The sequence below is a fragment of the Pristis pectinata genome, chromosome 40 (assembly GCF_009764475.1).
Source record: "Pristis pectinata isolate sPriPec2 chromosome 40, sPriPec2.1.pri, whole genome shotgun sequence".
NCBI classification, from domain to species: Eukaryota; Metazoa; Chordata; class Chondrichthyes; order Rhinopristiformes; family Pristidae; genus Pristis; species Pristis pectinata.
This window is the reverse complement of record NC_067443.1, coordinates 3,197,858-3,224,123: the sequence shown is the minus strand read 5'-3', so window position 1 is coordinate 3,224,123 and position 26,266 is coordinate 3,197,858. Positions and strand designations below refer to the sequence as shown.

Here is a 26,266-nt window from a genome sequence, read left to right as displayed (position 1 = left end):
AAATTATACACATAACAGCAGAATAGAGCAGAGATTCTGGTTTCACATCTCTTCTGGAGAAGATTGGTTAGCAACCTGAATTTTTGGTGCTCTGTTTGAAGCAATGTATGCATCAGCCTTTTGAAATCATTGAGAGGTAGGTGAAAAGCATTGAAATGCAAAGCCGCTTTTTGTTACACATCTAACAAAGGATGTTACAGAGATTGGGCCACTCCTTTCACTGATACAATATCTATAATCATGAGACCACATATCGAACGAGACCTACTGAAGAGCTCATACCTGCACCGTGGGTTCCAGAAAACATTAATACACAGCCCCTCCTCAGTAAACTGAAGTTTGTATTCTGATCCCTGGATTTGGATTACAAACATAAACCCTGCTCCAGTTTCACACGATGAGTTCTGGTGTGATCCAAGATCCACTGTAAGATTAGAGTTCTGCATTTGATGAGGTGTGGAGTAAGTTACCAAGGAAGGACACTTAACCAGTAGTTCGAGAGACACAGGTGTGGACAAACAAACCAATGAGGCAAAATTTGTGAATTAATTTACCAAATGGCAAATTGGTTTTTGATTGTCACGTACTGAGGTATAGTGAAAAATTTGTCTTGCATGCCGTCCATACAGATCAATTCATTACAACAGTGCATTGAGGTAGTACAAGGGAAAACAATAAAGAATGCAGAATAAAAATGTTACAGCTACAGAGGAAGTGCAGTGCAGGTGGACAATAAGGTGCAAAAGCCCCAACAAGGTAGATTGTGAGGTCAAGAGTCCATTTATCATATTAGGGGACTGCTCAATGGTCTTATAACAGCAGGATAGAGGATGTCCTTGAGCCCGAAGGTATGTGCTTTCAGGCTTTTGGGACAGAACGAGAGAAGCGCGCACAGTCCAAGGGAAGGCAATAGAAGAGAGAGCGAGGGATGCAAGAGAGACTGAGACAAAGAGAGGCATGTGGTTAAGTTACAGCAAGACTCCCAGGCACTTCACAGGAAGCACAAAGAATATGACACCCAGCCACAAATGTCAAAGAGTCATACAGCGTGGAAACAGGCCCTTTGGCCCAACAAGCCCATCAAACATCCATATACGTGAATCCCATTTTATTCTTCCCACATTCCCATTAGCTTCCCCAGATCTACCACACGTCTTTGGGATGCGGGGGGGGAACCAGAGCACACAGAGCGGGCAAACTCCACACATACCACACGGGAGGTTGGGATTGGAGCTGTGAGGCAACAGCTCTGCTGGCTGTGCCACAGTGCGGCCACTCCTCTCCCCAAGAGGGGATACTGGGGCAGTTTATGGGACATCTGGAGCATTGATCAAGAGGCACGTGTTCAAACCCTGCCTGCCTTATGAAGTGGGGAAATAGTAAAAGGACAAATAGCACCGAGGGTAATCGCAGCATGAGTGAAGACAGTAGTGGTTCATACTGCTTGTCTTAGTTAATTAGCAAGGATGATCAGAGGGTGTGGAGGATCAGAGGAATCTTGGGGTCCAAGTTCATAGGACACTCAAAGTGGCGGCGCAGGTTGACTCTGTGGTTAAGAAGGCATATGGTGTATTGTCCTTCATCAATCGGGGAATTGAATTTAGGAGCCGAGAGGTATTGTTTACAGCTGTATAGGTCCCTGGTCAGACCCCACTTGGAGTACTGTGCTCAGTTCTGGTCACATCACTACAGGGAGGATGTGGAAGCCACAGAGAGGGTGCCGAGGAGATTTACAAGGGTGCTGCCTGGAATGCGGAGCATGCCTTATGAAAGCAGGTTGAGGGAACTCGGCCTTTTCTCTTTGGAGCGACAGAGGATGGGGGGGACCTGACAGAGGTGTATAAGATGATGAGAGGCATTGATCTGGTAGATAGTCAGAGGCTTTTTCCCAGGGCTGAAATGGTGGCCACAAGAGGACACAGGTTTAAGGTGCTGGGGAGTAGGTACTGAGGAGATGTCAGGGGTAAGTTTTTTTAGTCAGAGAGTGGTGAGTGCATGGAATGGGCTGCCGGCAACGGTGGTGGAGGCAGATACAATAGGGTCTTTCAAGATACTGTTGGATAGGTACATGTAGCTGAGTAAAATAGAGGGCTATGGGTAAGCCTAGTAATTTCTAGGGTCAGGACATGTTCAGCACAGCTTTGTGGGCCGAAGGGCCTGAATTGTGCTGTAGGTTTTCTATGTTTCTATGATAGATCAGAGATAGGGAGGATGATGTAAAACCCTTCCCTCGCCTTGTATCCAGCCTGATTCCCACTCGAATGCTCATGGCTGTGGGTAATCAAGATTGTGCAGACCCCCATGTTTCATAGCAGAGACCACTGAAGCCCCCCTTGGGGAGGAAATGTAGAAGAGGTCAGTTTGTGTGCAGTACATCCCTCAATCATGGCAGGACAGCGCATTCATTTTGCTGGTACAAACCCTCCTCCCCAAGACCCTGCTGGAAGTTGGGACTACAAGGTGCATTGCACAGGGCTGGTGATGTCAGCTGCGGCTCACCATGAGCTCCTCTCCACCTGGTTGGCTTTGTGCTGATAAGAGAATGTCTGCACATTGAGATAATATGCTGCACCCGCAACTCTAGTTACGTATAGAAATGCCACACTCATACAACTGGGCAGAATGCACGGCCTGCCTTCCCCCTCTTACGAGGTCGATGGAAATAAACGCGCTTCTGTTTGACTTAGACAACAGATGGTGAGAGTGATTCTTTCACCACAGCGCTTAAAAAAAAAACAGAAAATACTGGAGACACTCAGCTAGTCAGGCAAGCCGCTGTGGAGAGAGAAAGAATGTTGCAGATCAATGCCCCTTCTTCAGAACTGGGAAGGTGTAGAAAACAGGCATGGAAATAATCAAAAAAAAATCTGTAGATGCTGGAAACCTGAAATAAATGCCAGGAGCAGTCAGCAGGTCAGGCAGCATCTGTGGAATGAGAAACAGAGTTAATATTTGGATCTATGTCCCTTTTTCAGAGCTGGGAAGGGAAGATTCAAATGTAGAAAGCAGGCAGGGATGGAACAATGGAAGGGTCTTGTGGAGACCTAGACGTTACAAATCTCAATTAGAGAGAAGCAAACAATCTGCGGGAGGAACTCAGCGGGGGTCGAGCAGTGTGCCCTCCAGCAGATTGTTTGTTGCTCCAGAGAAACAGAGGGGGGGGGGGGGGGGGGGGGGGGGGCGGGGGGAGGGGGGGGGGGGGGGGGGGGGGGGGGGGGGGGGGGGGGGGGGGGGGGGGGGGGGGGGGGGGGGGGGGGGGGGGGGGGGGGGGGGGGGGGGGGGGGGGGGGGGGGGGGGGGGGGGGGGGGGGGGGGGGGGGGGGGGGGGGGGGGGGGGGGGGGGGGGGGGGGGGGGGGGGGGGGGGGGGGGGGGGGGGGGGGGGGGGGGGGGTGGGTGCGGGGGGGGAGAAGAGAAAAATGAGACAGGGATGGAAGCGAAAACCATGCTGGAGCTGTGAAACACAGAACACAGCAGCTGTTGGAAATGTGAAACGAAAGAGGATGCTCAGGAACCCAGCAGGACAGACAGCATCTGTAGAGAGAGAAAGATCGAGTTCTGTCATCACTAGTCAGGTATTGAAAAGCAAAGACACTGCAGACGCTGGAAATCTGGAAAACCCGCGGGAAAAACTCAGCGTGCCACGAAGAGGAGAAATCAGACAGTAACCCAGCCCTAGCACAAAACCCATTGGCCTGAAGTGCCAACCCTGGTCAAGTTGAGGCCCAGTCGCAGATTGGTAGTCTCCAACCTGACAGCATGGACCTCGATTTCTCTAGATCCCCTCTCCCCACCCCACCTTTCTTTTTCCTTTATCCCATCGACTCCATCTCTTCCTCCCTCGATCTGCCCCATCACCCACACACTCCTCCCGCCAGTTCACCTTCCCTTTATTCCATGGTCCACTATCCTCTCCAATCAGATTTCAATTTCTTCAGCCCTTTGTCACTTCCACCCATCATCTCTCATCATTCCCACTCTCCCCCCCTCCCTCACCTGCCTATCACCACCCCCCCCCCTCACCTGGATACACCTATCACCTGCCAGCTCTTGCTCCACCTCCCCTCTCCCCCACCCTTATACCGGCCAGCTCCCTCTCTTTCCAGTCCTGATGAAGGGTCTCGACCCGAAACGTCAACTATCCACTTCCCTCCACAGATGCTGCCTGACCCCACTGAGTTCCTCCAGCATTTTGTGTGTGTTGCTCCAGATTTCAAGCATCTGCCGTCTCTTACGTCTTCCCCTTCCTGACAAACACCAGCTGACCGACTGATCACCTCCCTAACATTTCCTGCTCCTCCACCAGAACTGACCAGTTCTCTCACAAACTGGAAAGGCTGGTTATCTGAAAACTGTTCAATTCAATACTGAGCCTTGAGGGTTGGAGCATGCCAAGGCAGACAACGCAATGTTTTTCTTCAGGCATGTAGAACCATAGAACACTACAGCACAGCCCTTCTAGTCTGTGCCGAAACTTTATTCCGCTAGTCCCATTGGCCTGCATCCAGGTCCATAACCCTCCAGACCTCTCCCATCCACGTATCTATCCAATTTACTCTTAAAACTCAAGAGTGAGCCACACTTACCATGTCAGATGGTAGCTCGTTCCACACTCCCACCACTCTGAGTGAAGATCCCCCTAATGTTCCCCTAAAACCTTTCCCTTTCACCCCAAAGCCATGTCCTCTCCTACTTATCTCTCCTAAACTACATGGAAAGAACCTACTCACATTTACTCTGTCTATACCCCTCATAATTTTGTAACCTCTATCAAATCTCCCCTCATTCTTCTACACTCCAAGAAATAAAGTCCTTGGAGTGTAGAAGAATGAGGGGAGATTTGATAAACTTTATAGGGACAGTTCAGAGGAAAACAACATAGCTCATAGTGGGAGGGGTGGAGAATTGAAGTTACAGGCAATTGGGAACTTGGGATAACACTTGTGGACTGAATGGAGGTGTTCTGCAAAGCAAATCACCCAGGCTGCATTTTCTTTCTCCAATACAGGGGAGATCACATCGTGAGCACTCACTGTAGTCCAGTGAACTGAGAGAAGTACAAGAGAATCACTCTTTGAGACACAAGAAACTGCAGATGCTGAATCTGGAGCAACAGACAATCTGCTGGAGGAACTCAGCAGGTCGAGCAGCATCTGTGAGTGGGGGGGGGAAGGAACTGTTGACAATTTTGGGTCAAAACCATGAATCAGTGTCCTGATGCAGGGTTTCAACCCAAAACATCAACAATTCCTTCCCCCACATATACTGCTAGACCCGCAGAGTTCCTCCAGTAGGTTGTTCGAATCACTGGAAGTAATTAGGTCGCTGGATGACAGGAAGTGAGGCGGTAAAAGGGCAGGTGCTGCGCCTTCTGTAGTTGCATGGCAAGACGCCACGAGAACAGGAACGGGTGATGGTGGGGATGGAGTCACAGAAGGGGCGCTCCCAGTGGGACGCTAGGGTAGGCAGGGGGAGTGGGAAAGACGTCTCTCACGACGGCACCGTGTTGAACGGGGCAGAAATGTACAGATGATCTGTTGTGCACGGTAGGCCGATGGGGTGGAAGCAGGGACGAGGGGAACCCCCATCCTGCTCTGCGTAGGAGGTGAGGGAGTGTGAGCACGTGCAGTAAACGAAACAGGCAAGGCTGAGAGCCCTGCGGTGATGGTGGAGGGAAGCCACAGTTGAGGAAGATGGTAGGACACGTCAGAAAGTGTGGAAAGTGTCATCAGATTAGACGTGGCAGATCCAGAGAAGATTGAAAAAAGGAACAGAATCTTTACAGAGATCAGGTGGGAGGTGCAGTAAAGTCAGCTGTGGGAGTCTGCAGGCTCCGTAATGGGTAGCAGTCACTAACCTATCCCCGAGATGGGATTCGGAGAAGTCAAGAAAGGGAAGAGACAGAGGTGGACTGTGTGAAAGTGAGAGCAGGGTGGAAAATAGCAGCAAAGGTGATGAAACTTTCAAGTTCTGAAAAGGTAGGAGGAAACAGCACCAACACAGTCATCGATGTAGTGGAAAAGGAGGCGAGGGAAAAGGAGGTGAAGGAGGGGGCTCGAGCAGGACTGAAACATGGACCCATCCCACAAAGAGGCAGAACCGGATTTATTATCAGTGGCTTCTATGACGCGAAATTTGTTGTTTTGCGGCAGCAGTCCAGTGCAAAGACATAAAATTACTACGAATTGCAAAAATAAATAAATAGTGCAGAAAGAAAGGAATAACGAGGTAGTGTTCACAGACCGTTCAGAAATCTGATGGCAGAGGGGAAGAAGCTGCTCCTGAATCATTGAGTGTGGGTCTTCAGGCTCCTGTCCCTCCTCCCCGATAGTAGTAACAAGAAGAGGGCACGTCCCAGGTGGTGAGGGTCCTTAGTGATGGATGCTGCCTTCTTGAGGCACCGCCTCTTAAAGATGTCCTCAACGCATAGTCTACTCAGGTTCCCATAGCTACAACTTTGACTTGGAGGAAGAGCATGGAGCTTAAGGGGAGCTTATTCAATACCGTAGCACAATACAGGCCCTTCGGCCCACCACGTTGTGCCGACCTTTAAACCACGCCTAAGCATCTAACCCCTTCCTCCCACATATCCCTCTATTTTAAATTCCTCCATATGTTTATCTGACAATCTCTTGAACTTGACCAACGTATCAGCCTCCACCACCACCCCAGGCAGTGCATTCCATGCACCAACCACTCTCCGGGTGAAAAACCTCCCTCCGACATCTCCCTTGAACTTCCCACCCATTACTTTAAAGCCATGCCCTCTTGTATTCAGCATTGGTGCCCTGGGAAAGAGGTGCTGGCTGTCCACTCTATCTATTCCTCTTAATATTTTGTACACCTCTATCATGTCTCCTTCTCTCCAAAGAGTAAAGCCCCAGCTCCCTTAGTCTCTCCTCATAATCCATGCTCTCCAATCCAGGCAGCATCCTGGTAAATCTCCTCTGCACCCTTTCCAAAACACTTCCACATCCACACTTACAAGGAGTTCTCCCAGGTGATGAAGTGTGATCTAGAGGGCACTGGTTGGGCATTAGCTTGAGGAAGAAACAAAGGGCCTTCAAGCCATCCAGATAAGGGATGGAGGTGCAGAGGGATTGGATGCCCATCAGCCAGTAGGAAACTCTCAGCCAGGGCCAGAAAATCTGTCTCCTTTCTCATGTTGGTTCAGTAAAGAAACAAACCATTGCAAAGAACACCAGGGGATTTCTCTCCCGAGTCCTGGGACTAATGTTGAGCCCTACCAGAAACACTACAAAGAGATCACCTGGCCGTATTGACACCATTGCCAGTAAACAGCCCGACTGCCACGTTTCCTACATGACGGCAGGCAGCAGACGTTAAAGAAAAGGACTTAATTGGCTCTAAGGGGCTTTGGAGCACTGTGAAGGTGTGATGAAAGTTCAAGTCTTTGAGTGTACACAGACAGCAGCCAGGAAGCACTTGCACCAGTCTCTCTTCTCCCTGAAAGCTGTGACTGACCCGAACAAAAACAGAGCATTGAAGGATTACAATCCAATCTCTGCTGCTGTCAGCTGGCCAGCTGCCGAGGACAACCTTCCGTGGAAGGTCAGTGAAGAACGCCACTCAAAATGCCATCACAGAGTCTGCCCACGTATGAGGTTGGCTGCATGGTCAGACAGTGGTCCAACTGAGGAGGTTTCAGTTCCTCCTGGTAGAATGCATGGTGCACCTGTAACGTTCTGATAAGTTTGACAGACTTTAACCCATTGCGTGACAGGAAGTTGCATGGAAGTCTCAGCGTGTGAAACTGCATGGTGTTTTAATCTCACCAAAAGGTATACAGAAAATTGAATAAATGCGCTTCTTAAAGGTCAAGGTGGAAAACTGCTCCAACCACGTTTATCCATTTGAACAAAACTTGTCTTATTTTCAGCAGGTTTTAACCAAAGCTCATTTCCACAGCCATATCTCTCTCCATGCTGAGCATGACACACAGCCCTGCTCTCAGCAACACATTACACAGATAATAATCTGCCTTCTAACTGCCACATTAACAGATTTGGTCTTATTCTCAGAGATATTGCCTTTATTCTATCTGTGCCTTCCCTACATCTGCGTCTGATAGCCAACTTTCCCGGTTCTGAGAAAAGGATCCTGGACCTGAAACATTAACCCTGTTTCTCTCACCACAGATGCCGCCTGACCTGCTGAGTACTTGCAGCATTTTCTGATTTAGTTATGAACACAACTGCACTGAAGTTACCACAATGTACTATGCTTTAGTTCTTCCCTCTCCATTCCCTCCAGACTCAAATATCCACAGGTCCAAGGAGAACACAATACTCCATCTTGCTCTCGGTCTCATCAATCTCCTTGATCAAGGCAACAACTACCTCAAAAGGGGGCAATCATGACCTGGTCTACAGCAACTTCCAGCACCAGAATGGCTCTGTAGCATGAACAATGGCTTTTCCATCTTCTTGGGTGGACCCTCAGGGCAATTGGTAAATTGGTTTTCTTATTGACACATGTATTGATGTATACCATGCCATCCATACAGATTATTTCATCACAACAGTAGATCGAGGCAGTACAAGGAAAAATCAATAACAGAATGCAGAATATAGCATTACAGAGAAAGTGCAGTGCAGGCCATGATGAGGTAGATTGCATGGTCAAGAGTCCTTCTTATTGTACAAGAGGTTTGTTCAATAGTCTTATAAACAGTGGGATAGAAGCCGTCCTTGAGCCTGGTGGTACGTGCTTTTCAGGCTTTTGTATCTTATGCCCGATAGGAGGGGGGAGAAGAGAGAATTCTGGGTGGGAGGGGTCTTTGATTATGTTGGCTGCTTTACCGACGCAGCGGGAAAGTGTAGACAGAGATCGAGGAATAACTTGCTCCCATTCCAATTCCAAGAGTACTGAAATGGCTGGAGAGGCTAACATTGTACCTGCAGGTGGGGCAAGTGATGGGATGGGTAGAGCAGGAGGCAGTGCACTCCTTCTGCTCTTTACGCTGCACTCTCAACGGAAGGACGCGAGGTATCATTTGGACCCCAGCTCAAGCTCAAGTGCTCGAGTACATTAATTTATGTAATTTATGTTTGTAATGTACTGTGCTACAAAAAGCTCACTTTCATGGCATTTATACCTTGGGTATGTATGCCTGTAACAATAAACTTGCACTTGAGGTTCTCTATGCCAACCCAAATACCCAATTTCCATTTTAGTGGCCATGAGCCAAGGACTCAAACTTGTTGATGAAACATTACGCTCTACCAAGGGGATTTTGAGAACATGGCCAAATCACTTCCTCAGTCTACCTGATAATCCCTTTGCCATGACAGAGTTGGCAGTGAGCTCAGTTCAAGAGTCTGCACATTACCTGCCCATCAGTCGACTGAGTGGGATTTGGACCTCAGTGCTGGGGTGCTGAGCTGGGGAAGATCGTGAGGACTGGCCTGCTCACCCCTCCAGGGTGATATGATGAGCGTTTGTCAGGGTCTTGGACTGTACTCACTGGAGTACAGAAGAATGAGAGGGGACCTCAGAAAACATTTAAAACATTGAAAGGACTTGACAGAGCAGATGTTGGCCAAGCTGTTTCCCCTGGTGGGTGAGTCCAGGACCAGAGGGCACAATCTTAGAATTAGCGGGTACTGGTTTAAAACAGAGATGAGGAGAAATTTCTTTAGCCAGAGGGTAGTGAATTTATGGAATTCCTTGCCACATACAGCAGTGGAGGCCCAATCATTGGAGGTGTTTAAGGAGGAGATAGATAGGTATCTAATTAGTCAAGATATCAAGGGATATGGGGATAAGGCCGGAAATTGGGATTAGAATAGGTTTTTTTCCTCTCTACTCATGGAGCAGACTCACCCTTCCCCCTCCCACACCCCCCCCCCCCAATTTCTCATTCTTTTTCTTTTTCCCCTTTTCTTTGGAGCAGACTCAATGGGCCGAATGGCCTACTTCTGCTCCCTTGTCTCGTGACCTGAAGGACTTTGCGGAGACAGTGCTGGTGGCACCTTCCCACTGCGGCCTTTAAGGTCACTTTTGCCCAGGGAGTTTTGAATCTCGTTGGGCTTAAGGTTTCTTGTACTTTGTCAGTCATTGAATTCCTTCTTAGAGTACAGCTACAGTTGAAGAGTAGGAAATACAGCAGCCATTTACACACAGCAAGCTCCCACGTGATAACGACAAGAAACATCTGCCTTGGTGAGCTTGGACAAGAGAGACATATTGGTTCCAGACGACCAAAGAGAATGCCCTTCCTCTTCTTCAATGGCCAGAGCTTCTACACTGCCATTCCTCCAACAAATACACACACACACACACACACACTGTTACAAACTCTCAGTGATTGGATCAGATATAGAATTTCTGGGCAGGTAGGAATGCAGAGGATCGTCTTGTCCTGGAACCAATGACTTTATCCAGACTCCACACCACAGAAACAAGCCATTCAGCCAAACAGCCCCTTCTCCGTGCAAGCCTCATCCCAATTTACAAGCATAATCTTCTCCCCCTTTGTTCTCTCATGCATTTCAGGTGAGAGGGGAAAGATCTAAAGGGGATCTGAAAAGCAAGGTGGTGGGTATACGGAACGAGCAACTAGAGGAAGTGGTAAGAGGCAGGTACAATTACAATGTTTAAAAGATACTTCAACAGGTACAAGGCTAGGAAAGGTTTTGAGGGATAGGGGCCAAACACAGGCAAATGGGACTAGCTTAGATATGAACCTTGGTCGGCATGGACAACTTGGAGTGAAGGGCCAGTTTCTGTGCTGTGTAAATCTGTGACGCTTATTTCTCCAGCTTCCCCTTATATGCACCTCTGCTATTTGCCCACAAGAAGCGAGCGAGTAACATCTTCCCCCCCATCTCCCCCCCACTCTCGAGAAGCAAGTTTCTCCTGATATCCTGATGGTGACCATTTTGTAGTTGGCAGCCTCCAATTCTGGTCTGCCCACGTGTAAAAGGATCTTCTCTGCATCTCCTTTATCAAACCCTTCTACCATTTTAAAGACTTCAATCACATCAGTTGTGACCCTTCTTTTTACTAGAGTATAGCGACCTCAGTCTGTTCAAAACTTTCCTGATGGTTATAACCTCCTGATACCACCTCTGTAAATCTTACTTGCACTTTCTCAGCGGCCTCAATGTTATTTTCATAACGGAGAAACCCAAACCATAGAGAATGTACTGTCAGATGCACATTTAGCATCTTTAAAAGCTCCGCTCTTTAAATTCTAATCCTGTACACAAAAACCTTACTCTTTTTAAAAATTGCCCCATCAGCAATCTGCATCTCGATTTCAGCAATTTAAGCATCAGTACCCATGGACCTCACTGCACCTTTGTCTCAATCATACATTGCATTGAGCCTACTAAAATGTCCTTGGGTGTTTCATAGCATCGTGGACTCAAACTAAAATGAAGCCCAAGGAAACAGGAGGCCAAAAGGCAGGGTTGGTAAATACCTTAAAGGGGAGTGGCAGAATAGTGGTGCTATTTAGGGAGGGCATACAGGAGTTCAGGGCCCAGGCACAGTAACCCAGCCTCCAGTGACCAGAGGTTGGTACGCCTCTCCGTCTCTCCCTCCCTCTCAGTGTGTGGAGTTTGCACACTCTCTGTGAGCGTGTAGGATTCCCCCAGGTGCTCCAGTTTCCTCCCACGTAGAACAGTACAGCACAGTAACAGGTCCTACAGCCCACGTCGGCACTGAACACTCTCTTCTTCCTGCACGTGATCCATGTCCCTCCATTCCCCGCATATTCATGTGTCGAATTAAAAGCCTCTTAAGCATCAGTACCGTTTCTTTATGCTGTTATCATACCCGCCACAGACATGCAGGTCAGTGTGGGTTGACCGGCCGCTGTAAATTGCCCTTAGCGCGAGGGTGAGGGGTAGAATCAGAGGGAGTTGATGGGAATGTGCGGAGAATAAAATGGAATTGGCATAAGTGGGTAGTTGAAGGTCGACACAGACTCGTTGGGCTTAAGGACCTATTTCCATGCTGTACACCGCTGTTGTGCTGAAAAGCATCACTCTCACCATCTGTTCAGGTCAAACAGGAATGCATTTTTTTTTTAAAAAGTCGATCTTACAATTGCAAGTGGGAGAAAATAGTTCATGCACTCTCCCCAGCTGTACAGAGGGTGGAATTCTTATACGGAATCAGAGAGATGGTCCAACATCTTCACCCGATGTGCAGACATTTTCCTAGTAATCAGGTAGAGGTGAGTTTGTGATCAGTCATTGCTGACATCACGAGCCCTAATTGACTTGATTCCCTAGCCTCAACCAGAACCTGGGTGTCCTGTACTTTGGGAATGGAACGTCCTGCCCAGCCATGATTTGGCTGTCCTTTCCTCTCATTTCCTTCCAGGGGCCCCGGTGGTCTTGTTTTACTAGTACAGGGTCTCTGCATGATCCCAAGCCTCATTATTCCCTGTCATGAGGACCAATTCCCACCACACTTATCATCTCATTCGTGTTCCAGTGGGCATCAGGTCATCCCTGGATACTTCCCCCTTTCTCAGGGTTAGGGGAGAATTTGCATTGTCCTTTGTCTACCTGCACTACACTTTCTCTGTAACACTATATTCTGCATTTTATTTTCCTTTTTACTACCCCGATGTACTTATCTATGGAATGATCTGTCCGGATGGCACGCAGACAAAAGCTTTTCACTGTATCTCGGTGCATGTGACAAGGGAACAGCTACTTCCTTCAACCATTCAGTTCTTGAACCAACCGGCACAACCCTAATCACTACATGACCATTTTGAACACTTTGCACTAAAATGGACTTTGCTTTTGTTCTAATTGTATCCTTTCTTGTAAAAATTGTTTAATTGATGTATTTCTTGTGAATGCTGCTTATATGATGCTCTGTGCTGTGATGCTGCTGCAAGTTTTTCATTGCACCCGTGCACACATGGACTTGTGCATCTGACAATAACTTGACTTTGGCTTTGATAAGCCAATTCCAATTCCTACTTGTTTTCCTGCAGACCTTCAACTCTAATTAACTAAAGACAGAGAGTACATCCCATTACTCATGCAAAGGCTAAACCTCAAGGCTACTCACTTGTCTACCTTTGCTATTCCCCACTTCAACTATGTAGCGGTAAGTAATCAGTAAACAAGATCGACTGTCACAGGTGCAGAGCAGCAAGGGATCCGAGTGGGAGATGTGCAACAAATCCGCCGTCACCCAGCTCGACACTTAGCAGTGGCCTAATGATTCAGTTGCAGCAACACCGAATGTCGCCCTCAGAAAACCGTGGGCTGTTTCGTGGACTGGCACAACCGAGGAAAACGGAAAGCTGGTCCTCGATACCCACCACCATCTCAAAAAACGGTGAAGTAAAAGTTGTGAGAAAGTCCCTGCTGCCATCTTTGGCAATACAAGACAGGCAAGTAAATGTGCCACTATGGGGTACTTTTAGATTCTGTTTTTCTGCCTCAGACTAATCACCATTTCCTCTGTCTCTCATGTACGCTTGTTCATACCATTAGAGTGTGTTTAACATTACTCAGCATTTTCCAAGGTCTTCCCTGTACAGGTTATGAGGTTGGTGGGGTTTGGCAGAGAGTGCTTTCCCTATTAACTCATCAGCACTCACTCTTCACATCAAATAGCACATGTTGGAAAAACTGATGAAACTGGCAATAGTTCCCTCTCCCCGCCCTCCCTCCTTAAATGATGCAAATGAATTAAGGGGATGGATTTAAAACAACCGAGGGTCTTTCAGTGAATCTAAACCAACACCAACTAAAGGCCGTAGACTCATTCTTTCCTCAGAACAATGAAACTCCTCACCTCCCCAGGCTCTCTTGCATCCTGTCACTAATTCAACACTTAAAGGTCAACGTTATCGCACCAGCATTTTCCCCAGTTGGATAAATCTGTTTTTTCTCCCCCCCATCTTGACTTGAATTTTTTCACTATCTGTAATGTAAAGCTTAGGGAGGTCTGTCACATCTCTGGATCGTAATCCAAAGTCAAAGCTCACCACGACAGCTGGGGAATTTAAAGTTAAACAAACCCAGATTAAAGAGCTTGTCATTGAGTAGGGAAACAGGCCCTTTGGCCCAACAAGTCCATGCCAACCATTCAGCACACGTACACTAATCCCATTTCATTCTCCCTGTTCCCACTTAGATTCTACCCCTCACCCACACACTGGGGGCAATTTACAGTGCCAATTAAACCACCGACCCACACAGCTATGGGATATGTGGGGGGCGGTGGGGGGAGGAACCAGAGCACCTGGGGGGAAACCCACATGGGCACATGGAGAACATACAAACTCCACACAGACAGCACCGGAGGTCACATTACAGAATCATGGAATCACAAGGCACAAAAGGAGGCCATTCGGCCCATCGAGCCATTGCAGTAGAGCAATCGGGGAAGCCTCGTTTCCCCACTCCTCCGCGATAGCCCTGCAAATGACTTTCCCCTCCTGTGATATCCGATTCCTTCCACCAGCATTACAGAAGCGAGGTCAAGATCACAACCATTCACCTGTGTCTTTTACTCATGATTTTTTAACTTTTAATCTGCATTGCCAGTTCCTTAAAATATAAAAGTGACTGATATATTACTAACTGTTGCAAAAAAAAGTCTGCTTCCCTAATATCCTCACAGATGTCCGTCCAGCCCAGCCTGTGTGACACCATCCCCATAGCATCGCAGTACAATCTTCCCTTCCTCCTGAAGTAGTCCAGCAAGCCAAGATTACTGCATAAAATTTTTTTTTTTTTTTTTTGTTTACAGGCTTCGAAGGTGGCAACTTACCCAAGTTCAAGAGGCACAAAAACAGTGGCCAACTACATCTCTGGGATGCGGGAGGAAACCGGAGCACCCAGGAGAACATGCAAACTCCACACAGACAGCACAGGATTACGCAATACTCAGCGGATCACGCAGCATCGGTGAAAAGAAAAACAGAGTTACTGTTTCTCTTTCCACAGATGCTGCTTGACCTGCTGTGATTAGTTTTGTTTTAAATTTAATTTAAATTTTATTTACAGCGTAATAACAGGCCCTTCTGGCCCAACGAGTCCACACTGCCCATTTTAAAGCCATATTAACCTACCTGTACGTCTTTGGAATGTGGGAGGAAACTGGAGCACCCGGAGGAAACCCACGCAGACACGGGAGAACGTACAAACTCCTTACAGACAATGACGGGAATTGAACCCCGGTCGCTGGCGCTGTAATAGCGTTGCGCTAACCGCTACACTACCGTGCCGGTTTTGTTTTCATTTCAGTTCTGCTTCTTTGCAACTTTAAGGGGAAATTGAGAGTACTTGCTCAGACAACTCGTGCCCAAACGAGTTTTAAAAACTTTTCAGAGGCATGTTAATTTTCTATAAAATGCCATAAGGTTGAGAGGTAAGGACCAGCATCTAACTGCGAAGGAAGTCAAAGTTGACCTCATTAGTTTATTATTGTCACATGTACCGAGGAACAGTGAAAAACTTTGTTTTGCATGCCATCCATACAGATCATTTCATCACATCAGTACATTGAGATAGTACAAGGGAAAAGCAATAACAGAACGCAGAATAAAGTGTTACAGCTACAGTGAAAGTGCAGCGCAGGCAGACAATAAGGTGCAAGGTCACAACGAGGTAGATTGTGAGGTCAAGAGTCCATCTAATCGTATTAGGGGACTGTTCAATAGTCTTGTAACATAACATCAGACAGCCTTTGCTGCTTTGATCAAACGTGTGTTTGTGATGCTTTATTAAAGAGCCCAATTTTTCCATTGCTGATACTCGATAGAAAAGCCTGTGTAAAAACAAAGCCTTCAGTGCCCTGCTTTGGCAGGAGGGAAAACATTGGTTTCCGACAGTGGAGCAAGTTGTGTGTCAACACCCTCCTCCCAGTGTTGAACCTTCCAGATCTGTAACACACCTGGGCTCAGTAATTTTCCAAGTAACACACACTGGGTTACAGGAAGAAAGAAAAACCTTCGGTTTTGCACTCACTTATGCCCCCAGGATACGCCGAACCATTTTTGCTGCCAGTGCAGGACCTTTTGAAGTGCAGTCCCTGTTGCAATGCAAGAACCAAGATGGTTTTATGGAGGTGAAGTCATCGCACTCCCTCCATTGTGTTTTATGGCACTGTGCCAAACAAAGTAGAGTGGCAGCACAAAACTGGGCATCCAAGTCACACCACAGGCATCAGCAACCAGGGAAACATACTCCAGCACCTGATTCCACTATTATCATCAACCTTGCCTTCGTAGGCATGCTAGGAGCAAGCTCTAACTCCATCTCATAGAACATAGAAAACCTACAGCACAATTCAGGCCCTTTGGCCCACAGAGCTGTGCCGAACATGTCCCTACCTTAGAAATTACTAGGCTTACCCACAGCCCTCTACTTTTCTAAGCTCCATGTACCTATCCAAAAGTCTCTTAAAAGACCCTATCGTATCTGCCTCCACCACCGTTGCCAGCAGCCCAGTCCACGCACTCACCACTCTCTGAGTAAAAAACTTACCCCTGACATCTCCACTGTACCTAATCCCCAGCACCTGTGCCCTCTTGTGGCAACCATTTCAGCCCTGGGAAAAAGCCTCTGACTATCCACACGATCAATGCCTCTCATCATCTTATACACCTCTATCAGGTCCCCCCTCATCCTCTGTCACTCCAAGGAGAAAAGGCTGAGTTCACTCAACCTGTTTTCATAAGCATTCTCCCCAATCCAGGCAACATCCTTGTAAATTTCCTCTGCACCCTTTCTATGGCTTCCACATCCTTCCTGTAGTGAGGCAACCAGAAATGAGCACAGTACTCCAAGTGGGGTCTGACCACAAATTCACAGATGACACCACAGTAGTAGGCCAGATCTCAAACAACGACCAGATGGAGTACAAAAGGAGACAGAGAGACTAGTAGCATTGTGCCAAGACAACCACCTTTCCCTTAACCTCAGCAGAACAAAAGAGCTGGTCATTGACTTCAGGAAGCAGAGCACATGCCCCCGCCTGTGTCAATAGTGCTGAGGTGGAGATGGTTGAGGGCTTCAAGTTCCTAGGTTCCCAATATTGCCAAATAGCTTGCCCTGGTCCAACCACACAGACGCTATGGCCAAGAAAGCACACCAGCACCTCCATTTCCTCAGAAGGCTAAGGAAATTGGGCACGCCCACCACAGAAAACATCCTATCCAGATGCATCACAGCTTGGTACGGCAACTGCTTTGCCCAAGACCGCAAGAAACCACAGAGAGTTGTGGACATAGCTCAGCACATCACGGAAACCTGCCTCCCCTCCATGGACGCTGTCTACACTTCTCCCTGCCTCGGAAGAGCAGACAGCATAATCAAAGACCCCACCCACCCCAGACATTCTCTCGTCTCCCACCTTCCATCGGGCAGAAGATACAAAACCTTGAAAGCACCTACCACCAGGCTCAAGGACAGCTTCTACCCCACTGTTATCAGACTCTCAAATGGACCTCTGGTATGATAAGATGGGCTCCTGACCTCACAATCCACCTCTGCATGGCCCTTGCACCTTATTGTCTGCCTGCATTTTCTGTAACTTTAGCACTCTATTTTGCACTGTTATTGCTTTTCCCTTATACTACCTCAATGCACTTATGTTTTGAAATGATCTGTATGGGTGGTATGCAAAACTAAGTTTTTCCACTATCTCTGTACATGTGACAATAATAAACCAATTCCAATAGAGAGGGGTGCATTCTGATGGAATGCTGACCAACCCAGAGCCAAGATTGATCAGTGATGTCGAAGGCAGCACAGAGAAGGAAAAAAGAGAAACAGTGACTCACAGTAGAGATCATTAACAATAACCAAGGTAACCCCGTCACTTAAACGGTTTGCAAGACCTCAAACTGAAAATGTGTAGTTGCGAGGCAACATTCTTCAAGGCTGGAAGGGAAGAGGGGAGAAAAAGAATTGCGTTCCTATAACCATGCTCCCTGCAGCATGATCTAGCCATCACAGTCATGGAACATACAGCACGTTACAGGCCAATCGAGTCCAGACTGACCATCTCTACTAATCCTACACGAAATCTTTTTATTCTTCCAACCCCCATAGCTTCCACCCCCACCACCCCCGCCCTAGATTCTACCCCTCACCTGCACACTAAGGGCAATTTACAGCGGTCAATTAACCTCCCAACCCATAAGTCTTTGGGACGTGGGAGGGAACTGGAGCACCGAGGGGAAACCCACTCGGTCACAGGGAGAGCATGCAAACTCCACGCAGACAGTGTCCAAGGTCAAGACTGAACTGGCTCTCTGGCGCTGAGAGGCAGCAGCTCTACTAGATGTGCCATTTAAACTCATCCCATTTTACTCTCCCCACATTTCCATAGTCTCCCCCCCCACCACCTGTACCCCTCACCCACACACTTGGGGCAATTTACAGCAGCCAATTAACCTACTGATCCCCACGTCTTTGGGAGGTGGGAGGAAACCTGAGCACTTGGGGGGGAGAACCCATGCAGTCACAGGGAGAATGTGCAGACTCCACTGGAGGACAGGATTTAACCCATCAAAGGAGCTGTGGGGCATCAGCTCTCCTAGCTGCACCACCCTAAATATTAAGTTCTTACCTAAAATGTACAACTATATGACTCTAACAATCCTGATGGAGAGGGAGACAACAGTGAGAGAGGACAAAGAGAGGTTGGCAGCTATTAAACCATTCACCTACACTGATCAACATCCACAGAAATGAAGAACAAGAAATTAAAACTGATGAGCACATGCCCTTCCTTAAAGTTGTGCAAGGCATCAGGAATCTGTGCTGCAAATTGGTATCTGGCTGGTACAGCGTTCAACATCAAAAACAGAGACATCAAAAGAAGCACCTTCCAAAATAAAAAGTACTCTTACCGGTTTAAGAGCTTGACAGAGGATTACTGGCAGTAATCCAGCCTCAGAGTTCAGCTGCAGTACAAGCTCTACAAGTCTTGCTCTTGCAGATTATGGCATTGTCCACAATTTCATCCAACCTAATGGAGATCAAACAATGAGACTTGGACAATTTCTGCAACCCTTCGTCATATTTTTCTGAACACCTGTTGCTTACGAAGCCCGTCACTCTCACCTGGCCCCAGAGAAATTGCCACATGCATTAAACCGAAGCTGGATTAGTGCTGTAATCCACTGCCAATCTCCCAGTTCTGACGTATTAGCATTTCTTACACATGGGACAGGAATAGAGAATTTCACAATGCAGAACAGAAAGGGAGCCACAACAGCAGCAGGTTAGACAAAATAACGTCAACTTAGCTGGTTCTCCAGTTCCAGTTACAAGGATGTTACCGGGGACTAGAGGGCTTGGGTTACAAGGAGAGACTGGATAGGCTGTTTTCATAGAATCATAGTACAGCACAATACGGGCCCTTCGGCCCACAATGTCGTGCCGACCTTTAAACCTCACCTAAGACTATCTAACCCCTTCCTCCCACATATCCCTCTATTTTAAATTCCTCCATATGCTTATCTAGTAATCTCTTGAATCTGACCAATGTACCTGCCTCCACCACCACCCCAGGCAGCACATTCCATGCCCCAACCACTCTCTGGGTAAAAAAAAAACCCTCTGATATCTCCCTTGAGCTTCCCACCCATTACTTTAAAGCCATACCTTCTTGTATTGAGCATTGGTGCCCTGGGAAAGAGGCGCTGGCTGTCCACTCTGTCTATTCCTCTTAATATTTTGTACACCTCTATCATGTCTCCCCTCATCCTCCTTCTCTCCAAAGAGTAAAGCCCTAGCTCCTTAGTCTCTCCTCATAATGCATACTCTCTAAACCAGGCAGCATCCTGGTAAATCTCCTCTGCACCCTTTCCAACACCTCCAAATCCTTCCTATAATGAGGCGACCAGAACTGGACACTGTTCTCCCCAGAGCAAAGGCGACTGAGGTGTGACCTTAATAGAGATTTATGAAATTATGAGAGACATAGATAAGGTGGATAGTTACAGACTTTTTCCCCTGTAAAAAGTCTGAGGGCACAGGTTTAAAATGAGAAGGGAAAGATTTAAAATGGACCCGAGGGGCAACTTTCCCCACAGAGAGGGTGGTGAGAATATGAAATGAGCTGCCAGAGGAAGTGTGACATTTATGACATTTAGGAGGACAGTCACATGGTTAGGAAAGGTTTAGAGGGATACGGTCAAACACAGACAAATCTCAGTTGGGCAAATTGGTTGGCACAGACGCATTGGGCCAAAGGGCCTGTTTCTGTGCTGCATGGCTCTATGACTTCCCACTGAGGCACTCAACCTGGAAAGGGCTTACACGTACGTAGTGCTTTTCACAACCATGGAGTGAAGTATTACTATTGTCAAGGAAGGCCGCCAATTTGCTCTCAGACAATACCCCACAAATTGCAACCACAATCAAATCTGTAATGAAGATAGAAAATGCTGGAAGACTTAGCAGGTCAGACCATATCAATGGAAAGATAGCACGAACATTTGAGGTCAAAGACCATTGGCCAAAACTGGGAAAGTGGAGAAAACAAGCCAGTTTTAAATTGGGAGTTATGGAGAGGACAAGGGGAATATCTCTGATAAGGGGATGTTGGGGGTGCTCAATTAATCCTGCTGTTTACAGTGGAGTCTGGTTAATAGATTAATGAGAGTCATTAGGGAGCGTGAGGGGGAGAAAAGGACATAAAAATCAGTGCTTGGGTGTTGATTATCAGAGAACTGGGGCAGCTCTTTAGCTCTTCAAAGCACCACCAAAAAATTTCATATATCCATCTGATCGGTTTAATGTTCCTTCAGCAGTGCTCCCTCATTTATGGTGTTGCTTCAGGAAGGCTGACTCTCTGCACTGCCACCAAAGCCAGTATATCTTTCCTCAAGTAAGGAGACCAGAACTGCACACAATGCTCCAGGTGTGGCCTCACCAGTACCCAGTACAGTTGCAGCGAACCAACCTTTAGCGATTCATGTACAAGCACTCCCGAGTCCCTCTGCACAACAGCGTGCTGCAATCTTTCACCATTTAAATAATAATCTGATCTACTATTTTTCCTTCCAAAGTGGATGACCTCACATTTACCAACATTGTACTCCATCTGCCAGACCCTTGCCCACTCACTTAACCTCTCTCTCAGAGGACTCTCCGCATCCTCTGCTACATCTATTTCTTGGTTTATTGCCTGTGCCACTGTAATGTTATTATTTGGTGGCCTATAGACAACTCCCACCAGTCATTTTTTCCCTTTACTATTCCTAAGGGCAGGCAAGGTAGTGTAGCGGTCCCATATTCCAAAGATGTACGGCTTAGGAAGTTGTGGGCGTTCTATGTTGGCGCCAGAAGCGTGGTGACACTTGCAGGCTGCCCCCAGAACACTCTAGGCAAAAGATGCATTTCACTGTGTTTCGATGTACATGTGACTAATAAAGATGTCTTGTCTTGTATTGGCAAGGATGCCTTCCACCCTGGCCATTCTTTTTTTCTCTCTTCTGGGAGAAGATACAGGAGCTTGAAAGCCCAGACATCCAGGCTCAAGAACAGCTCCTTCCCCGCTGCTATCAGACTTCTGAACCAATCGTCTCTTTTGATACGGACCGGATGCAGGAAAATGGGACCAGCTCAGGTGGATAACTTGGTCAGCATAGATGAGTTGGGCCGAAGGGCCTGTTTCCATGCGGTATAACTATCCTCATTGTTCTATTTATTATTACCATGTACACTGTTTACTCTGTGAGCTTCATGTGAACAAGAAATACCTCTGCACCCTGGTGTATATGACAATAAACTAATCTGATCTGCACTCGGATTGTCAGCCTAGAGATATCACTGGAGTGGAACTTAAACCCCTCAACTTCTGACTACCTAATTGAGGTATAGAAAATTATGAGGGGCATAGATAGATAATTAAGAAACGCTTTTTCCCCATTACATAGGTGCCTGTAAGTAGAAGGTTAAGATGAGGGGTAGGAGGTTAGAGGGGTCATGAGGACAATTGTTTTCACCCTGGGTGGTTGGAATTTGGAACGCGAGGGGGTGGTGGAGCAGAGACCCTCACACTCTCTCTTCTCCCCCTTCCCATCGGGCAGAAGATACAAAAGCCTGAAAGCACGCACCACCAGGCTCAAAGACGGCTTCTATAAGACTATTGAACGGTCCCCTAGTACGATCAGATGGACTCCTGACCTCACAATCTACCTCGTTGGTGGTAAAGAAAGCGAATGCTATGTTGGCATTCAGTTCGAGAGGTATAGTGTATAAAAGTAAGGAAGTGTTGATGAGGCTCTACGGAGCACTAGTGAGGCCTCATTTGGAATATTGTGTGCAGTTTTGGGCCCCACATCTTAGGAAGGATGTGTTGACGTTGGAGAGGGTTCAGAGGAGATTTACGAGGATGATTCCAGGAATGAAAGGGCTTACATATGAGGAGCGTTTGTCGGCTCTTGGACTGTACTCACTGGAGTACAGAAGAATGAGAAGGGACCTCATAGCAACATTTAAAATATTGATAGGAAAGGACAGAGTAAATGTGGCTAGGCTGTTTCCCTTGGTGGGTGCGTCCAGGACCAGAGGGCACAATCTTAGAATTAGAGGGTACAGTTTCAAAACAGAGATGAGGAAAAATTTCTTTAGCCAGAGGGTGGTGAATTTGTGGAACTCCTTGCCACGTACAGCAGTGGAGGCCAGATCAGTGGGGGCGTTCAAGGAGGAGATAGATAGATATCTAAATAGTCAGGATATCAAGGGATATGGGGTAAGGCCGGAAATTGGGATTAGAATAGTTTTTTTTTCTTCTTCCCCCATTCCCCATTTCTCATTTCTATTTCCCTTTCTTTGGAGCAGACTCGATGGGCCGAATGGCCTGCTTCTGCTCCCTTGTCTTGTGATCTTGTGATCGTTATGACCTTGCACCTTATTGCCTGCCTGCACTGCACTTTCTCTGTAACTGTGACACTTTATTCTGCATTCTGTTACTGCTATTCCCTTGTACTACCCTGCACTGATGTGATGAAATAATCTGTATCGATGGCATGCAAAACAAAGTTTTTCACTGTACCTCATGTACACCCCCATTCATCTCCTACATAATCTATCAATATTGTGTCTGGCTAAAGGCAGCATCTTCCCAACCGGGTACGAATTCAACCACAGGTGCAAGGCCATGATGTACTGTCTAAGAGATGCAAAAACCCTTATTCAGCTGTTGGATAGAGGACCATTCTTATAGTAACGAGCACCAACCTTCAAATGATGGTTCATTCTCCTGGAGATATTTGCATTTATATAGCACTGTTCACAATCTCAGAATGTCAAGAGACCAATGAAGTGCTTTTGAGGAAACAGTTTCTCATCTTCTCTTAAATCATACTGTAGTTGGGCAGGCACGATAGTGCAGCGGTTAGTGTAACGCTATTACAGCGCCAGAGACCCAGGTTCGATTCCGGCCGCTGACTGTAAGGAGTTTGTACGTTCTCCCCTTGTCTGCGTGGGTTTCCTCCGGGTGCTCCGGTTTCCTCCCACATTCCAAAGATGCAAGGGTTAGGAAGTTGCAGGCATGCTATGTTGGCGCCGGAAGCAAGGCGATATTTGTGGGCTGCCCCCAGAACACTACTCAAAAGATGCATTTCACTGTGTGTTTCTACGTTCATGTGACTAATAAAGAAATCTTATCTAATTGGCTGTCAACTGTCCCTGCTCCTGGGGATGGAAAGCACACTGATGCAACCCATCGTTATTTAATCTTGGTGAATCAGCACTTCAAATGCAGACTAACGCTTCCAAACTATTTCTGATATCAAAACAGTAAACACTCAGCAAGTCCACCAGTCTCTGTTGAGAGAGAAATAGCATCAATGTCTCTGCGCTCCCCTGATTCCAGCTTCTGATTCTATTTAACTAAGCTCTTGATCAGATGCCCAAACATGTCCTTTCTGTGTCAATTTTGGCTGCCAAAGCTTCCATGATGCAACGTGGGACATTTTTGCTGTTAGCGGGGTTATATAAATGGAGTGGTTGGCTGCTCCTACCATTTAATGGCCTTTCACCTCAGCCAGGGAGGCTGTAAGAACAGTGTCCAAGCCATTTCTCTGACTGGATTTCATAGTTGCAATGTGTCTCACTTAAGCAGCCAGGGACTTAAACCAAAACTATAAGTATGGACAAATGCCAAGTATAGAAAACAAGGAGCACAAGTATTGTATTTGCCTAGCCCAGCCCAGATAACATACCTGCCCAACCACCCACCTACCTACCAGGGCACTTGCTCCACCTGTTGCACCACCCTCATTGCACCATCCACAACAGCAACTGGCAAAAAATAACAATGTCTATTAAACGCCACCCTATCCCCAAAAGGGTTGCCACCATTCTGAATGACCTCTCCAACGATGCCCCATTGCAACCCCCTCAATGCCTAACCATGACCCATATTCAGCTGACCTTCACCACCTCTCGGCTCGAAATGCAACACCTACCCGCCACTTGCTCTGCCTATACCCATAACCACAACCTTGCCGACCTAACCCTTTCATTGCACCTGTGCATACATGTACTTGTACACATGACAATAAACTCAACTTTGACAGCTACTTCCCTTCAACCATTGGGTTCTTGAACCAAGCGGCACAACCCTAATCACTGCAGTTTAGCAACACTATGACCACTTTGCACTTTTTTTTGCTCTAATTGTGTACCTTCTTGTAAAATTTGTTTAATTTGTTTTTCTTGTGAATGCTGCTGATATGATGCTACTGCAAGTAAGTTTTTCATTGCACCTGTGCACACATGGTCTTGTGCATTTGTGTTGTGAAACTCGACTTTGAACATTGATTTTTTCCAGCATCAGGTAACCCTCTGCTCCCCTGTGTTCTTTTCCCACTCCCACCAGCCCACCCAGGATCTCTGTTCACCTTCCCCCACCTGGTCCCCCTCCCCCGTTTGGTTCCATCTGCCTATCATTAGCCACCCTTATCTGGCTCCACCTGTCACCTACCTCCCCCCTCCCCCATTTACCGACCATCCCTCTACACTCTCAGCCCTAAAGAAGGGTCAAGGCCCAGTTTATTGCTGTGTGCGCCAGCACAAATACCTGTGATGCTACTGCAAGTAAGTTTTTCACTGCACCTGTGCACACATGAACTTGTGCAGATGACAATAAGCCCAACTTTGACTTTCCCTGCCCTTATTTACCCCCCACCAGAACCTATCTTACCGCAGACTGGTCACTTTTAACCAAACACCACCACGCACCCACCCCCCCCCCAAACCTGACAGCCCCTACACCACACCTGACCACCCCCACCTCGCCCTCCGATATGCAGGAAATCCCGGCAGAGTCAAAGAGCCAGGCCCTTCGGCCCACCGCACCCGTGCCTCCCACCAAGCACACAAGGAGAAAGAGGAACATGAAAGAGGAAGAGCCATCCCAGTGTTAGAGTCCTGACCTCAGAGAGCAGCAGCCAATGGCGATAGGAGGGGGCGTGGCCACATGGAGGGGGCGGGGCGAAGAGCGGATGGGCGGGGTAAGTGAAGATAGGGGCAAGGGGGCGGGGCCACACCCCTGGCCCAGCGGCCCGGGTGCCCCGCCCCCTCCTTGACCTCTGACCCCCCTTCACCTGTTGTCAAGCAGCCAAGTCGGCCCGGGGGGGAGTGGGGGAGGAGGGAATCTCTTCACCCACCCCCAGAAATAAAGCAAACGGTCGTCAAATAAACTAACCGCGGGTCCACTGGCCGTCCCTTACCTGCTATTTGGCAGCAACTTCCGGTCCTGAAGTAATTAATTTAAAAAATTTTAACGGGCCTGACAGGCAGTCGGGCTGGCGGCGCTGAGGAGCCGGGCCCGGCAGAAGGACACGCTGCTAATTCCCGTGCTGAGCGTGTTTCTCCCTCCCGCCGCCCATTCGTTCTGCTCCGGCGGAGGAGAGAGAGGAGAAGGGGGGGGGGGAGAAAAACTTCACGCAACGCCGCCTGACGCCCCGCCTCCCACCCGCCCACCCCCTGGGCGGTGCCCCTGCCTTTCCATCCCCATTGGCCGCTCTCTCCGTCAATTTAAGTCACGCCCCGCCGCTCCGGAGCGGCACGCCCGTCGGATTGGTGCAATGCCACGTCGATCTAAAAACAGCTGCTTATCATTGGCGCTGAGGTCATGCCCCGCCCGATTGGCGGTCGCATCTGTCAGCATTGGTCACGCCCAGCCTCGTGGCGCTCTCCGCAGCGGCAATTGGCGAATCGGGGTGTCTATCAAAAGTCGCCCCGCCCCCTCCTCTCAAGAGTGGCTGGCGTGCAGAATGGTTGTGCAAACA

General features: G+C 47.9%; 1 protein-coding gene across 7 annotated transcripts in view; it reads right to left on the bottom strand.

Moving 5' to 3' along the window:
* LOC127587505 (zinc finger and BTB domain-containing protein 7B-like) overlaps positions 1 to 25,864 on the bottom strand; it is a 444,483-nt gene extending 418,619 nt beyond the window's left edge. For all 7 annotated transcript variants that reach the window (XM_052045888.1, XM_052045887.1, XM_052045886.1 and 4 more), the window contains exons 1-2: positions 25,706 to 25,864; positions 18,866 to 18,984 (exon numbers count right to left, since the gene is read on the bottom strand). The gene's annotated coding sequence lies outside the window, so the exon portion shown is untranslated. The remainder of the gene's footprint in view (positions 1 to 18,865; positions 18,985 to 25,705) is intronic.
* Between the last annotated feature and the right edge of the window lie 402 nt (positions 25,865 to 26,266).